The sequence below is a fragment of the Cygnus olor genome, chromosome 2 (assembly GCF_009769625.2).
Source record: "Cygnus olor isolate bCygOlo1 chromosome 2, bCygOlo1.pri.v2, whole genome shotgun sequence".
NCBI lineage: Eukaryota > Metazoa > Chordata > Aves > Anseriformes > Anatidae > Cygnus > Cygnus olor.
The window spans coordinates 81,777,954-81,792,708 of NC_049170.1; the positions used below are offsets into that span (position 1 = coordinate 81,777,954).

The 14,755-nt window shown below is 40.3% G+C and overlaps 1 long non-coding RNA gene across 1 annotated transcript in view; it reads left to right on the plus strand.

Moving 5' to 3' along the window:
• LOC121066353 overlaps positions 1-12,373 on the plus strand; it is a 30,007-nt gene extending 17,634 nt beyond the window's left edge. Inside the window, exons 3-4 of the long non-coding RNA XR_005817701.1 lie at positions 2,908-3,062; positions 10,754-12,373. This is a non-coding gene — a long non-coding RNA (uncharacterized LOC121066353). The remainder of the gene's footprint in view (positions 1-2,907; positions 3,063-10,753) is intronic.
• The last annotated feature ends 2,382 nt before the right edge of the window (positions 12,374-14,755 follow it).

A 14,755-nucleotide genomic window follows, 5' to 3' on the forward strand; every position in this document is an offset into this window, starting at 1 on the left:
GATCAGACACGCTATTTGAATGGTGTATTGGGGCTTCTAAGCCTCATGAAAGAAGGCAGAGGTTAACCCAGGCAACCATCAGGCTGTAGCTGAAAATTGGCCTGCCTTCAGAGGATAAAAGAGCAGTGGGAGGGTCTCTTCAGGCAAACACAGCTAGTGAGTGAATTGCTAAAAATCCTTGATCTTCAAGACGTGGAAAGAAGAAGCTTTCTGAACTTGGAGAAGATTGGTAAACTAGAGGCTGACAGCAAAACGTTGGTGCCCCCCCACATAGTGGGGATGGGGACTGTGTTGCATGGACATCCTCCAGTTGGAGGAGAGCTTTGTTCTGAGGAGATGCTCTCAGGTCAGGTGAAGACAGCGGGATTCTTGCAAACCAGATAGGTAAGTCAGCTCCTCAGAGCTGGATTTCAAATGAAACCTGGACTGGTTCATTATTCCGGGGTGGAACCAGGAATTTCCATGGCTTTGATCAAAATCATGCAAAAGTAATGGCTGTGGAGATGGCTTGCTTTGAAGTTTTGAATTTCAATTTTGAGAGAATCCAAAAGGCAAAGTAGAATAGGCTGAAATTTGTTTCAAAATAAATAAAAGAACAAATTATGAAATCTCATTGAAAGAAAGATGTTTTAAAAATATTGTTTCAAATTCAGTGGAAAATGTGCATCACATTTCAATTCACCTTCCTCTAAGAAGGTGGTAAGATTCTTAAAATGGAAAATAGTAATGTTTCCGCTGATTAGGGTATTGGCCTTTAAACACTATGCTTTCTCTGAATTTTTTTTTTTCATTTTTTCTTTTATGAGAAAGAATTCAATACGGACCTCATTGTAACACGATAACACAATAGTGTGAGGAGACACGTTCCTAATTTTTTCCCTATTTTCCAACTTGAAAAGATATTGAAAAAGATAAATAAGCTCCCATTTATTCCCTGAACCTTTCTTTGGGACAATCTTTCAACGTTTCAAACATTCTTTCTTCTGGAAAAATTCTTATGAGGGAAAAGTTCTAACTTGATTGTCATCTCTAGTGCAAATGAAATGTAAAATTACCTTGTACAAATAGTGGTGATTAGAGACTGCTGAGTTTAGCTGTGTTCTCTTCCTTCTAGGGAAATTGATTACTGTAACTGTGGTTATTAAGGAGGTGGGAATGGAACTCCAGATGTGGGGTGTGTCTGTGTGTGTGTACACACAAACATATATATGTATAGGTCCTACATACTATATATGTGTGTGTATACATTGGTTTGTGTTTTCCAGATTACTAGGAACTTTTCTATCAAGGCACTGATATTCAATTACAGCCTGTGGAAAAAAAATAAAATAAATTAGTTTGCACACAGCTGAAGAAGAAACACTATTTAAATTCTAATATTTTCTGTTTTGCACTGCTTTTGTCTTGGTGGACATTAATGTAACTTTCTTTTCCCAAGCTGAAGACAAAATGTTTGTCTTACAGTCTTATTCCAAAATAGAGAAATGACTTTAAGTGCCTCGCCCCTAGAAGGAACAGTATGTGATGAAACAGAATATGCCTGCACCTATATTTAATTTTGCTGAAAAATGTCTTTTGACCGACTGGTAGCTCCTCTACTTCTTTTCCAATCCTCTATTTTTATGAGGTTTCTTTAATACTGATCTTTCCACAAACTGGTGACACAATCTCAAGATTGGAATTGGTCAGAACATGTTTGATGAACTATATTTTAACTGAAATATGCTGCTGCTTGGCCGCCAAAACATTTTGCAGAGAGGCTGGTGTTGATGAATGGGGAGTTTTCACTACCCCAGGATGAGGTCTCCGGTCACGTCTGATCTGAAAGCCTGATTGAAAACTTGATCCATCTAACACAGAAATAGATGTTTCAACACCCTTCCAGCTGAAAAGCTTTTGTTTTCATTTCAAGATCATAGACAAAACTGGAATACCTACAAAGTTTTGAAATCAACTTATTCCACTGTCACCCAGCCAGCTGAGATCGAGACCTTCTCTCCCAGAAACAGCTGTGCCAGATTTCCAAAAAAGGGTGCAGGGCTACAGCCACAGTTATGTTCCTCAGAAATTACCTGTCACTTTCACTCTAGCTGAGGTGTGAGCACACTTCTTCTTTCCCACCAAGGCAGCCTGAGCAAGGTCTGTCGGACCGGACTGCAGGCGTGCAGGCCCGTGACTTTGTTGGCTCTGGGTGGCTGCTGCAGCAGGCCCAGCTGGCTTCAGCACTGTGACTGCTGAGGCCTACCCAGATTTTTGGCTTTTGTGGCAGCTCTAAAATGATAATAATAACAATAATTAGAAATGTTTGACTTCAAATTCCTCTAAAAGGGTGACTTGATTGAAACCCACAGCTGGTTGAACAGGGTTAGGCTGTGTCAAAGAAAGCCTTCATGCCTGTTTCATTTGAAACCAATGGAGGAAGATAGGTAGTCAAGTCTGCAGTTTCTATAAATGTCTCTGATGTGGATATATGTATATATCTATCTATCTATTGTTTTGTTAAATGAGTGTAACTTTAGTTGTGCTGACTGAATTTTAATGATTTGTTTCTTGGTTTAAAGAGATGAAGTCACATTTTCAACCTGTGAGGCTGTGGTTGGGCATTAGCTAGATAATATAAAAATCTCGGCAACTCCCCTGATTAGACTTTGGTTCTTGCAGTATATGCTGGACTTTGCTGGTCATGTTTCCACTCACTGAACTCTCTGGCCATTTCCCAATACACCTTGAACTTAGAGTGAAATCTGAAATATCTTATCTGAAACAGTTTTTGTTTTGATTCCTCGAAAGTACTAAACTTGATATAGAGACTTTTTTTTTCCCCATTAGTATTATGAGCAAATACTCTGTTCTTTGAAAAGTATAATGAAGAGCAGTAGTCACTTCTATCAAACTCTTCTTCCATAGAGGACCTTGTGGTGCTGTTCTCAGGAATATGCGAGGTGTGAATTCTCCAAGATGTCACACAACCTGTCAACAATACCTGAAATCAAATGTCTAGACACTGAGGATCTGGGCTTTGGAGAATGAAGCATCTGCATCCTTCTGACAGGCTGTGGAAGGTGGGCTCCTGATCGGACCAATTCTGAAACCAGGAACTGGGGTGATTGAAGTGTGAATGGTTTCACAATGGTGTCTCTAATATCAAATCTGGCAAGGTGGATGGTTTTTAACTAGTTTAAACCAAGCAACACACATGCTCCACAGCTGGTGGGTGGAAACCTGCAAGGTGCTTTAAGGGGATGTCACCAAGTTGACTGCAGTTCATTAAGGAGAAAATACCCATTTCCACCTTCTCAAAGTAGGAATTTATCATCATGCTTAGCTGTTACTGTGGGTGGTCTCTGTGCTACTAACATGCTATAGCTGTTAGAAAGGTATTCCCATCCCTCATAATTTTGTAGTGTTTACTTACCCTTGCTGTGACACTGCTATTGACTCTGCAATTGTAATTATGACCAATAATTCAGTAATCCTGATGATATATTGCAACAAATTGACCAATCATTACATAAGCAATTGTATAGTGGCAGTCACTGGAAACTGCCTAGCATTAGACGACGTAATTAGAGATGACTAATACCTTATCCAGCCTCCAGGGTGCAGAGGATGTTGAAAACTAAATGTTAACATTTCTATTAATTTATATGATCTTATGTGATGGCAGTTTGCTAATAGTTCAAATAAGGGGGTCTCCTTTAAAAAAAAAAAAAAAAAAAAAAAAAGATTGGCCTGTTGCATACCAAGGAACAGCATTTTAGCTGCCATTAGCTTTAGCTGAAGTCATTGGTATCCTGGATTGTCAAAATCATTCGTGTAAGGAGGAGAAGCAGTGCCTATAGAAGTGCCTTGCTCCTCTACAGACACTAAGCTGAAATCTTTTCTTCCAGTACTCGGAAAATATTTTAAAATCCAAAATATGTTTGTGGCAATTAGAGGCAGTTACCAAAATAAAACAAACCTGTGAATATGAACTGAAGAGGAAAACTACCCCCTCTCTATCCCAGCATTTCCAAGAATTATGTTTTTATTTGGCTGATATGTGTGGCATGTGCCATCCTGTTTTTTTTCTTAATATAGTGAGCTGCAACATGAGAAGCCCTTGATGTCTTTGGGCTATTTGTAAGGGATCTGTAGACCACAAATTAGGAAAAGAAAGTTCATATATTCTGTGCACAACCTACATAAGTGAGAATTTCAAAATATGTGTTTGCTTTAGAAAATTTGCACTTTTCCACAAGTGGAAGTCACAGGTTGCTACAAACACCTTAGCAAAGTTCAACAGATACCTGCCTTTTGTGTGGAGGGCTACCATTCGTAGTATTTCTGTGCTTTCTTCCATAGTACCCCTACCACAGGCCCAACCTTCATCCTTTTCTTCCTTTTAACTTGCTTATCCACATGCAGCTCTACTGAGAAAACAGCCCCTTCTGTAGTGGCTTCAGGGTAGTCGAAGAGATACATTCAATTACAAACATAACCATGAAAGTTGAAATGGGTTCACCTAGGCGCCTTCTCCCATACCTTTCTTATCTTGCTTATTTTATAAGGTTTGGGATAGGAGCCTTGTTTAAACACAAGCTAGCATTACACCCTAACTTTAAATATGGACCTGTAGGCAGCAGTGTAACCCAAGTGTTAATACAATAACTTTGACTGCAGACCTTAGCTGAACCCTAGAGCCCTGTGTATTCTGCAGTATAAATATACCCATTCGGGGTGATCCTTTGCTTGGATAAAATGCTTCCATTCAAAAGTAATGACAGTGTTTAAATTAATTAAGTTATAACTGAAGTTTTTCCATGATGCTATCTTAGAATAATAACCTAGTAGTGGTACACACAGCCTAATCAAAATCAGGCTTTGTGGTTTTAGGTAATATACGAACACTTCTGTAGACCTGAGGTTAACGAAGTAGAGCATTTCTAAGGGAATTAAGCACCTCAGTCTCATGTTCTGAAGTTACTTCACTACATAGGACCAGATTTTTGAATCTTTGCTTTCAACAGAAGCAAAGGGTAAATGATAAAGAGAGAGCTGCAAATTATAGGTGCTACTTTCAATAGGCCTCAGGTGCCTGGGTGCACTTCTATAGCTATTTGCACCTATGTACTTTTAAAAGCCTGAGCTCAGCTCCCTTGCTTTTAAAACTCGGTATTAACACTGAAACACCTAAGCATGAGCAGAGAAATGTGAGCCAAAGTATCTTTAGAAAGCAATTTTCAAAGGTATACTGTTACATCAGGTTATAAATAAGGTGCCTGAGAAAGGTGGGTTTTTTTGTATGAGTTGCAGAAGTAACTTGAAATATCCTGCCAGGCATCTGTCTGCATACTTAGGGGGCACACGATTTAGAAAACCAGTGAGCTAAGCGCTCTACACCTGGTAGTTAGGGTTCTAAGTCACTGTTGAAAATACTGTCTTTAGAGTTGTTCTGAAGTAACTTTACTGGACCTAGTAAATGAAAGCACAAAGGAATAGTTGTTAAAAGCAAATACTTACAGCTAAAGAAGGCTTTTTATGATAAAAGAAATGGTATGTCATGTGTACTGTGCCTTCTAATGTTAGCAGCTCTTCTCTCTGAACCAGTGCTGTGAAGTCAACATAAGGCAGAAGGAAAACTCCTTAAAGGCACTGACTCGCCTTGAGCTTCACTTGTAGAAATATTTTTTTTAACCATGTCTTATATAAATTAATTTAGTGTCAATTGTGCTGAAAGGATATGTTGGCTCTTGATCTTATTGCTCACAGGCAGTTTTTTTATATATCAGAGAGATAAGAAAGATTCCATCAAATCACAGTACTTAAAAGAAAGAGGCAGAGAGATCTCCCTCCTTCCTCCCTTCCTGTACTTTTTAGCCACAGGAGTTTCTGAAAGTGCTGTGTTGCTGCTCCCCTCAGCTCTCCAGCATTATCCTACAGTTCAGACCATCCCTAGCACCTCTTTGCAATAGAGATGTATGAGGTTGAGATGAGATTTAGTTAAGCTGGTGGAATCAGGAAGAGGGCTTGAATGTGGTTACAGTGCAGGATATACTTAAGGGATTTTGGACTGCATCTGAGCCAAGCCTGTGTTAATTTTGAAGCTAATTTGAGATCAAAAGCACAGAGACTGTTTGAAACCTTATCTGAATCAGACTGCCAGATCATCTAAGGCAAATGTTAAGTAAGATCACTTCAATTACTCAAATTAGTTAATCTTAGTAAGTGGGATTGGGGCTGATCAGGGGCTGATCTCCTACTGTTAGATTAGAGTAGTAAGTGGGATAAATTAACTTACATATTTCTTAATGCTGTGGCTAGGCATCTAGACAGCTAGCTCATCCATATCTGGACCACAGAGGTAGCTATAACCTGAGCTCACAATTCCAAGGCTGTTATCTCCAGCATCTAAAAGGCTCAGAGTAAGGGTATGAATTCTGACCCACCACCAGTTTGGGCACAAAGCAGTTCTCACCTTTACAGGGTCATTGCCTTTATAAATCCAATAGCATAACTCTAGTCATATATACATAGTGTGTGACTCTTCATGATAGCTGAGAGGCTACAGAAGAGTTTCACTGTGATAAAAGATATTAAAAATATCTTAACTGAACCAACAGGATGGTCAGATGCCAGCTGAAATGTTGACAAAATCAACTCATTTAAAGATGCACCTGTGTATGAGGAAGTTTAATTTGTTTCATCTGTAATGATTAGTTTTAGGAGGTAGGTAGTTCTGATATCAGTTTATAAGTAGAAAATTTTGCAGAGCCTTTTTCTAGCAGAGCAAATTTCACAACTGGTTTTGACTTGCATTTTTGATGGTTTCAGAATTTAGGTTTGGTAGCAAGGACTGAGAACTGGAGATGTGTAGCCAATTTTCTGGTCTTTGCTTCCTGGTACCACCCTTAAGCAAGGTCCCATCATACATCTCTGCCCTTCTTCCCAGCCAGTAAAGCAACTATCAAAACTTGTGTCCATCTTAAAAATGAGCTGAAGCCTTTGACTGACTATGGAAGTGAAAAGGTCTTTTACTTTTCCACCTGTTTTTAGGCTGCTTAAGACTTACGCCTCTTAAGCCAATCTTTCCATTTGGTAATTTCTTCTCCTTCTTGGAGTAAGGAGGATGTATAAAGAAAGCTACTTAAAAAAAAATTGTGGTTAACAATAATAACAATAACAATAATGTTTACTATGAATTACAAATTTTCATCTCTCAAAAATTCAAACTTGTGATTCAAACTACAGCTGGGCATTGGTATGATCTTTTTCCTTGGTATGTGTGCAGCTGTTTCTGGTCTTGCAGAAAGAAACACACACATTTTAACAGAGAAAGTGGGCCCAGCTCTGAAAGTTTCATTGTGCCACTCTGTGGAGGTACATCAGTACTGTTCTGCAGAGCCTACTTTCACAGGAGCCCTGAGCAGGCTGGTGGCTTAATAACATACCTAAATGGAAGCTTAGGGTAAGGCCACCAGATTAATTTTCACTCTGAAAGTCAAGCAGGATCTGAAAGCAGATTAAAGGCTGAGGCCCCAACCCACCAAGTCACCTTACTTACAAAAGAGGCTAGAGGAATCAATAACATATGTAATTTACAGCACAGCAGTAATAGTAGAATTTTATAGTGGCTTTCAATTATAGCATTGCAATTGATTTCTTTACCTTCTGTGTATTAAATATTCATAACATTTGCTGTGTTGTGTTATGCAGAGGACCAGAGCAAACCAAGTGATGTGTTAGGTCCAATTTCAGCTAAGATGTCTCAGTGTAATGTTGCTGCACATTTTATTCTGGGTGCCTCTGGTGTATGACAAGCTCCCATGGCTCACATATTCTTGACTGTCTTTCCATATATTTCACAAGTTCACAAGACATACTTGTTATTAACACCAGAAAGTTCTTGTTTTAAAAAAAAAAAAAAGGCAGATTCTTTTGTAAATATAAGCAACATCTGGTTGTGATTGGGAAGGAGATTGGCATTGAAAGTCATTCTGAGAGGTTTATAATGCTTGCCCTAAAACTATCTACAAAATCCGCTCCCTCTTCTGCCCCAAGCCCTAAAAAAAATCTTTCTTTTTTCTTTTTTTTTTTTTTCCTTTGATACTCTGACACTTTCTCTAAGGAAAGCTCTGGTAGGGAACAGTGCTTAAGATCCAAGGGAAAAGTTCTTATCTATTGCCTCAAGCTACAGCCTTTACCTGCTTAACACCTGTAGTTTGATTGATAACACTTTACAAGATATGATAAAGACGCTTAATGCCATTAGTAATATTCAAACACTAGTAATCTTTGCTCAGAGTTATGGGTTCAGCCATTACCAATAGCAGTTCCTATTTTCTGCTGCAAGCCAATTGATCGGGGTGTGCAAACTTTACTTTGTGCATGCAGTTCCAGTACGAATATGACCAAGCACATTCTTGTTCCATGATTAGATCTGTATGAAAATCAGGAGGAATTGACTCCAGTTACTTTATGCTATGAAGTAGCTGTGGACAAACACATCAATGGGACAATAAGGGAGAGCAGCTGAGAGCTCTAGTGCACAAACACAGCATGAAAATGTCTCGAATATTTTTTTCTGTGAGACTCTTCTCAGATGTGTTCTACTGTCTGGTGAGATCCTCCATTGGTTTGCACCTTCAGGCACATTTGGGGTATGACAAACACACTGCCAAGAGCACAACCCCGTACTTCACTCTGCAGTTCTCCTGGTTCACACCCTCGCACTTTTGGTGCTGAAGGAATGTCATATTGGCACACAGAGCCTGTTTTTTTCCCCACTCTGGCTTCTTGTGTGGTTACTGTTTGTTTTCACAAAGTGAGTGCAGGCTGCTCTGTAGTGGTGTAAATAATTTTTACCAGATGCCGGTAAACATCAGAGAATCAAACCAAAGGAAAAAAAAAATCAGAAAACATGATCATCTTAATGTCCCCTGGGGCTGTGCAGCCCTACTAGCAGCCTGGAGACCTTTAGAAAACGAAATTTCAGCTCAGTGAGTCTTGAAGTGAGGAACAGGCCAATCCTATAAGAGATCCATAAGTCGGGGCAGTCACTTGGACTGCTGGTGTTTAAGGATAATGTTGTCAGATCATTACACAATCACAGAATGGTTTGGGTTAGAAGGGACCTTTAAGGATCACCTGGTTCCACCCCCCTGCCACAGGCAGGGACACCTCCCACCAGACCAGGCTGCTCAAAGCCCCATCCAGCCTGGCCTTGAACACCTCCAGGGATGGGGCATCCACAGCTTCTCTGGGCAGCCTGTGCTGGCGCCTCACCACCCTCTGAGTGAAGAATTTCTTCCTTATATCTAGTCTAAATCTACCCTCTTTTAGTTTAAGGCCATTTCCCCTTGTCCTATCACTACACTCCCTGACAAAGAGTCCCTCCCCAGCTTTACTGCAGGTCCCCTTTAGGTACTGGAAGGCCTCTAGAGACTTTAGTCTCCATGGAGCCTTCTCTTTTCCAGACTGAACAACCCCAACTCCCTCAGCCTCCCTTCAGTCTGTGCTCCAGCCCTTTGATGGTCTTCATTGTCCTCCTGTTGGCTCACCCTAACAGGTCCATGTCCTTCTTGTGCTGGGGACCCCAGAGCTGAAAGAAGGTCTTCAGGTGTGGTCTCATGAGAGCAGATCAGAGAGGCAGAATCACCTCCCTCACCCTGCTGGCCATGTTTCTCTTGATGCAGCCCAGGATACAGTTGGCTTTCTGGGCTGCAAGTGCACCTTGCCAGCTCACGCTGAGCTTCTCATCAACCAACACACCCAGGTCCTTTTAAGACCTGCTCTCAATCCATTCTCTGCCCAGCCTGTATTTGTGCTTGGGATTGCCCCAACCCAGGTGCAGGACCTTGCAGTTGGCCTTGTTGAACCTCATGAGGTTCGCACAGGCCCACTTCTCAAGCCTGTCCAGGTCCCTCTGGATGGCATCCCTGCACCACACAGCTTGGTGTCATCAGAAAACTTGCTGAGAGGGCACTCAATCCCAGTGTGCATGTTGCTGACAAAAATGCTAAACAGATAAGTCTTAATAGCATTTTATAGTTACCATTATACAGAGTGAAAAAGCGGTGAAGGATCAGGGCCAGATCCTCTGAGCTTGCCAGTCTTGTCCCTGTTTTTATCTCATTCCAAACCAGCGCTCTTGTGTGTGCCTCTGTAACATCAAATCCCACCCTCAGAAAAGGTCTTGCAGCCACAGGGGTTGTCCACAGAAGGCTACCTAGCTCTGACCAGCTCCCAGTGTAAAATTAATGAAATAAGCATTTCCACTCAGCCTAGGTGCAATGGCAGTTGGCAGCTGGCTGGAGCTGCCCAGGGAAGAAGGCAGAGGTCTCCCTCACATCACTCTTGCTTCTTCAAAGAGACACAAAGAGGGATGATGTTTATAAAGTTCTTCATGGACACCCATTCAGCAGGGAAGTATGTTTTAAATTTTTTTTTTTTTTGTAATATTGTTAAATATTAACATCAACTATCTTAGCAAATAACAGAAAGTGCCCTAAATACCTGTTCAAAAAGCGATTTTATTGTGAGCTCCTCAGCAGGACAGTTGTGCTTTTTTATTTCTTCACTTCCATTGCAGAGAGTTGCTAATTAAAGATGTCATGTGGACCCACACAGGAAGGAAAGAATTTCACAAGATATCCTGTTTCCCATCCAAAGGATGGGAATAGAGTGGGGGGAGAGAGAATGAATCAAAGGATGAGCACAAGGATATAAAGTTAAAGCTGCAATAGTGACAATAAAGGTTTGTTCTTTTCCACAGGAGCCCGTCCCAAGAAAGAATTCCTGGTGGGCCACTTCCTGTTCACATTGCTGTCTTTCTCACGAGAATCCACTCTCAATCCCTGTGCCTCCTTGTGGGCTCTGACAGATGGTGGCATCCTACTGGACTCTGACTGAGCAAAGCAAGAAAGAGCCAATGACATGATACAGCAGCAGTGGTGCTGGAGTGTGAGGCAAAATCCACAGCCAACACTCACAAGAACTGCAGCAAGAATGAAAAATACTTATGTGACTGCTTGTGGCAACTCCAGATAAAAATAATGCAGAGATACTTCAAAAACTCTATCCTATTTTGTTTAATGCATGTTAGGTTATATCTATGGGGTCCTGATTCTATGTAGAGATTTCTTGAGAAGTGTTAATCACTTTTGATGCTTATCCAGACAGCTTAGGAATAATCAGGAGATCTTTGATACTCTGTACAGTTGCCCTTGGAATAACTGTTCTGCCAGCACTGCTGTTAATCTAAACTCCTATCTTATCTGCCTTGAGTGAAGAACACTCTCTGAGAGGGCTTGAGAAAACAATTCTTGCTAAGTAGATGTTGTAAGGATGGTACTGTTAGGTTGTGTAGTGCCACACTGCACCTGTGTACCGGTACTGTGCATATCATATGGAGAAACAGGAAGCACTGGGAAGCTGAGGTCCACTGAATCCTGAGATTAATTGATCACAAACTGTAGGCTTGGAAACCACTACCTTTAACTTGGTTACTCTTGTAGATGCACAAAGAAACCTATTTAGACAAGACTTTACCTTATGGAAAATATCCAAGTTTTTAAACTGTTAGCTAAAAACAGTGGCTTTGATAAAAGGAAGGTAAAGAATCTCATTCTCTCACTCTTCTCTCACTAGTAAAACCAAATTATTAACCAGTTGTCTCACGCCAAGTTTCAGAAATTAGGTAGAAAGACAACTAAATGTGAAAGACAGGTGATTATGGAAAAGTCTGTCAAGGCGTTTTCAACCTGGAGGCAGACTGGTATAAAACAAATACAGAAAGCATGTGATGCAGACATAAGAAAAAAATTGATAGATCTGATTTTTTTTTTTTTTAAGAAAAAGTTATCTCCAGAATCTAAGAGGGACTTCCCTATTCAATGAGACTCAATTACTGGACAGAAATAATCAACAAGCCACTGAGTAAAGAACTCTTTTTCTCCCCCAACCACTTCCTTTTTGGAAATACCTTTTATTCCTGATAGGTTGGAAGAAACTTGACAGGAAATTGATAAGAGAATGGCAATGCTGTTCTTTAGATGAAGAGTCTGACTGGCTGAGTGTAGCCAATGAAGCTCATTGGTGACACATGAATAAACACCAAGCCAGAGCCCTGCCCTGGAGGGCAGCATGAGATTGTGTTGTTCTAGAGAAAGTCCTAGAGACAATCTTGGAATGTTTCTTGTGAAATTAAAAGTATGTTCAAATTCCCTTTTCTGTTAAAATGGTATTCTATTCCCTGATATTTCGTAGAAGTTTCTGTGTATTACTTATCTTAGTTGATCCCGTTATTGAATAATAAATGCAGATTGTGGAAATGTGCCAGAGGGTGCAGTTTCAAAAACACCATCACATGCTCTGGTTTCCAGTTTTATCTCTAATGACCAGAAAGCAGGCTGGCAAGAAAGCTGTGGTCTTCAGAGGAGCAAAGATGTGGCCATGCACTTTTAGAATAACAGGTGTGCATTTGCTTTTTTTCAGACTTCTAGTGGTCTGTCTGGGTTTGGTAATACTAGTTTTCCTCAGAGTAGTAAAATGAAAATACTCAAAGGCAACATAGAGAAAAAATTCTTATAATTCTCTGTGTAACTGAGGTGATTCATTGCACAATGGCAGCAACACAGGTAAGACTATAAGATAAAGCCTTGAAGACTTTTAAGTTCAGTTTCTTTCACCAGGAAAAGATGGTTAAAATAATATATGTTCTCTATTGCATCTTAAAACAAACAAACAAACAAACAAACAGTCGCAGGAAAATAAAGAGTTTAACTGAAAAAATGATAGAGCTAATTCAGAATGGAGATTTCTTCTTCCAAAACTTCTTTCTTATTACAGTTCATAGAATCATAGGATTGTTTGGCTTGGAAGAGACCCTGAAGTATCACCCAGTTCCAACCCCCTGCCATGGGCAGCAACACCTCCCACCAGACCAGGCTGCCCAAAGCCCCATCCAGCCTGGCCTTGAACACCTCCAGGGATGGGGCATCCACAGCTTCTCTGGGCAGCCTGTGCCAGGGCCTCACCGCCCTCACAGTAAAACTTCAGTAAAGTTCACCCACACAGTTGTTCAGAAATAGCTGCAGAAAGGCTGTACTATAATAACATCCCTTGGAGACAGACTTGTCAGTGAACAAATGAATATTTTGTTCTAATTTTCATATCATTGACTAAAAAGAGAGGGAATAACATACTGTTCCTTCATATCTGTGAGTCTCTATGAAGATCAATGCAAAATTCAAGAGAAGATGTGTGCAAGTTGTGAGATGTGAGATCAAGCATTACTGCAGAGAAGTCCTCAATATTTTTGCTTCATGGTCAATGACAAAATTCACACTTATGCTCCTGTATTTGAGTAATTTCAGTGCCGATTCTCCCTCAGAAAATGTTTAATTTTTTTTTGTTGTTCCTTTCTAACCGATCAATTGTTACTTTTTACCTGAAATCATTGTTTATATCATTCAGTAGTTTATCACCCAGAACACCTGTGTGGGAACTGAAGGTGATAAGGAAACTTTCAATACATTACTGCTTTCTATTATCAAAGTGCGAGCAGGTATAGAAGTCATTATCTGTCTCCTGTTTAGGTAAGATAAGGGAATTATAAAATGGGGTGTGTTCTACTCATGGTCAATATGTAAAATCCCACCTGAAGTGATAAAGACTTGGAAACTGTAAATTAAATGTAAAAACAAGGTCTCAAATCTGTTCACTTGGGGATTTTATCATGCATTTGTGTTCCAGAGAAAATCTTTATTTTCTTTTTGCTATAACGCTTGTTAATGGTGGTGCCACTGTGAGATATTCACTTATATCTCACTTCTTGGGAACTGTGTTTGGGCAGCTTCTGGCTCTTATACTGGGTTGGTGCTTGCAAGGGTTTATGGCTGAATAAAAGTGTAGGGATATTCCTAAATCTAAGAGTGTTTTTAGCCAAACATGTCCTGAGGGGCTGTGCTGAGTTAGAATTGAGGGATCATGTTAGCAACTTCACTGCAAATAGATTGGAAAGGGCACTTGCCCTTTGAAAATACTCTTATTTTTGAAAACATCCTGTGCTAAGGATGATTTAGCCAAGAGGAAGGATGGATTTTGTGGACAGCACTGGCCTACTGGCCTTGGAATCAGGAGACCCATCATGGATTTTCACTCATGGGTATAAAGTACCTATATTGTGCTGAACTCAGTAGCCTCTATACTTTTGTGAGTCTGTGTGTTGCCCTTTACTTTTTTAGTTTAAATACCAATGCCACTAACATGATCTGTCTTGCTTTTTTAGACTGGAAGATTTTTAAGCTAGTCTTGCTCTGTGAATATCACCATGATAATGTAAGGTGGATCTGCTCCCCTCAGACTGGTGTAGCTGGGTGCCTGTAGTGTATCCTTCACACAAACAGCTGGAAAGCATTATGTGCATAGAAACACTGTTTAACCTGAGGCATTTTCCTCCCTCCATGTTTAGTATGCAAATATGTAGTCTGTTTTGGGGATCTGTTGAATGCCTGGAGCATCTTACCACTCTTTGGAGAGTTGGTTCTGCTTATCTTGCTTTCTCAAAACGTCTCAAAAATCTGTTTTTGTCCTGCACACAAGACAAGATTTCTCAATGGCATAATGCAGACCTTCTGGCATGCTAGCCCATCACTTGTTTTGCATCAGTCAAGATTTCTCACTGTAACCACGCTTCTTGACAAAGACTATACAGAAGTCCTGGGACAAAGGACAATCAGGAAGCTTTTTAATGGCTCAGAGATCCTGGCTCTGC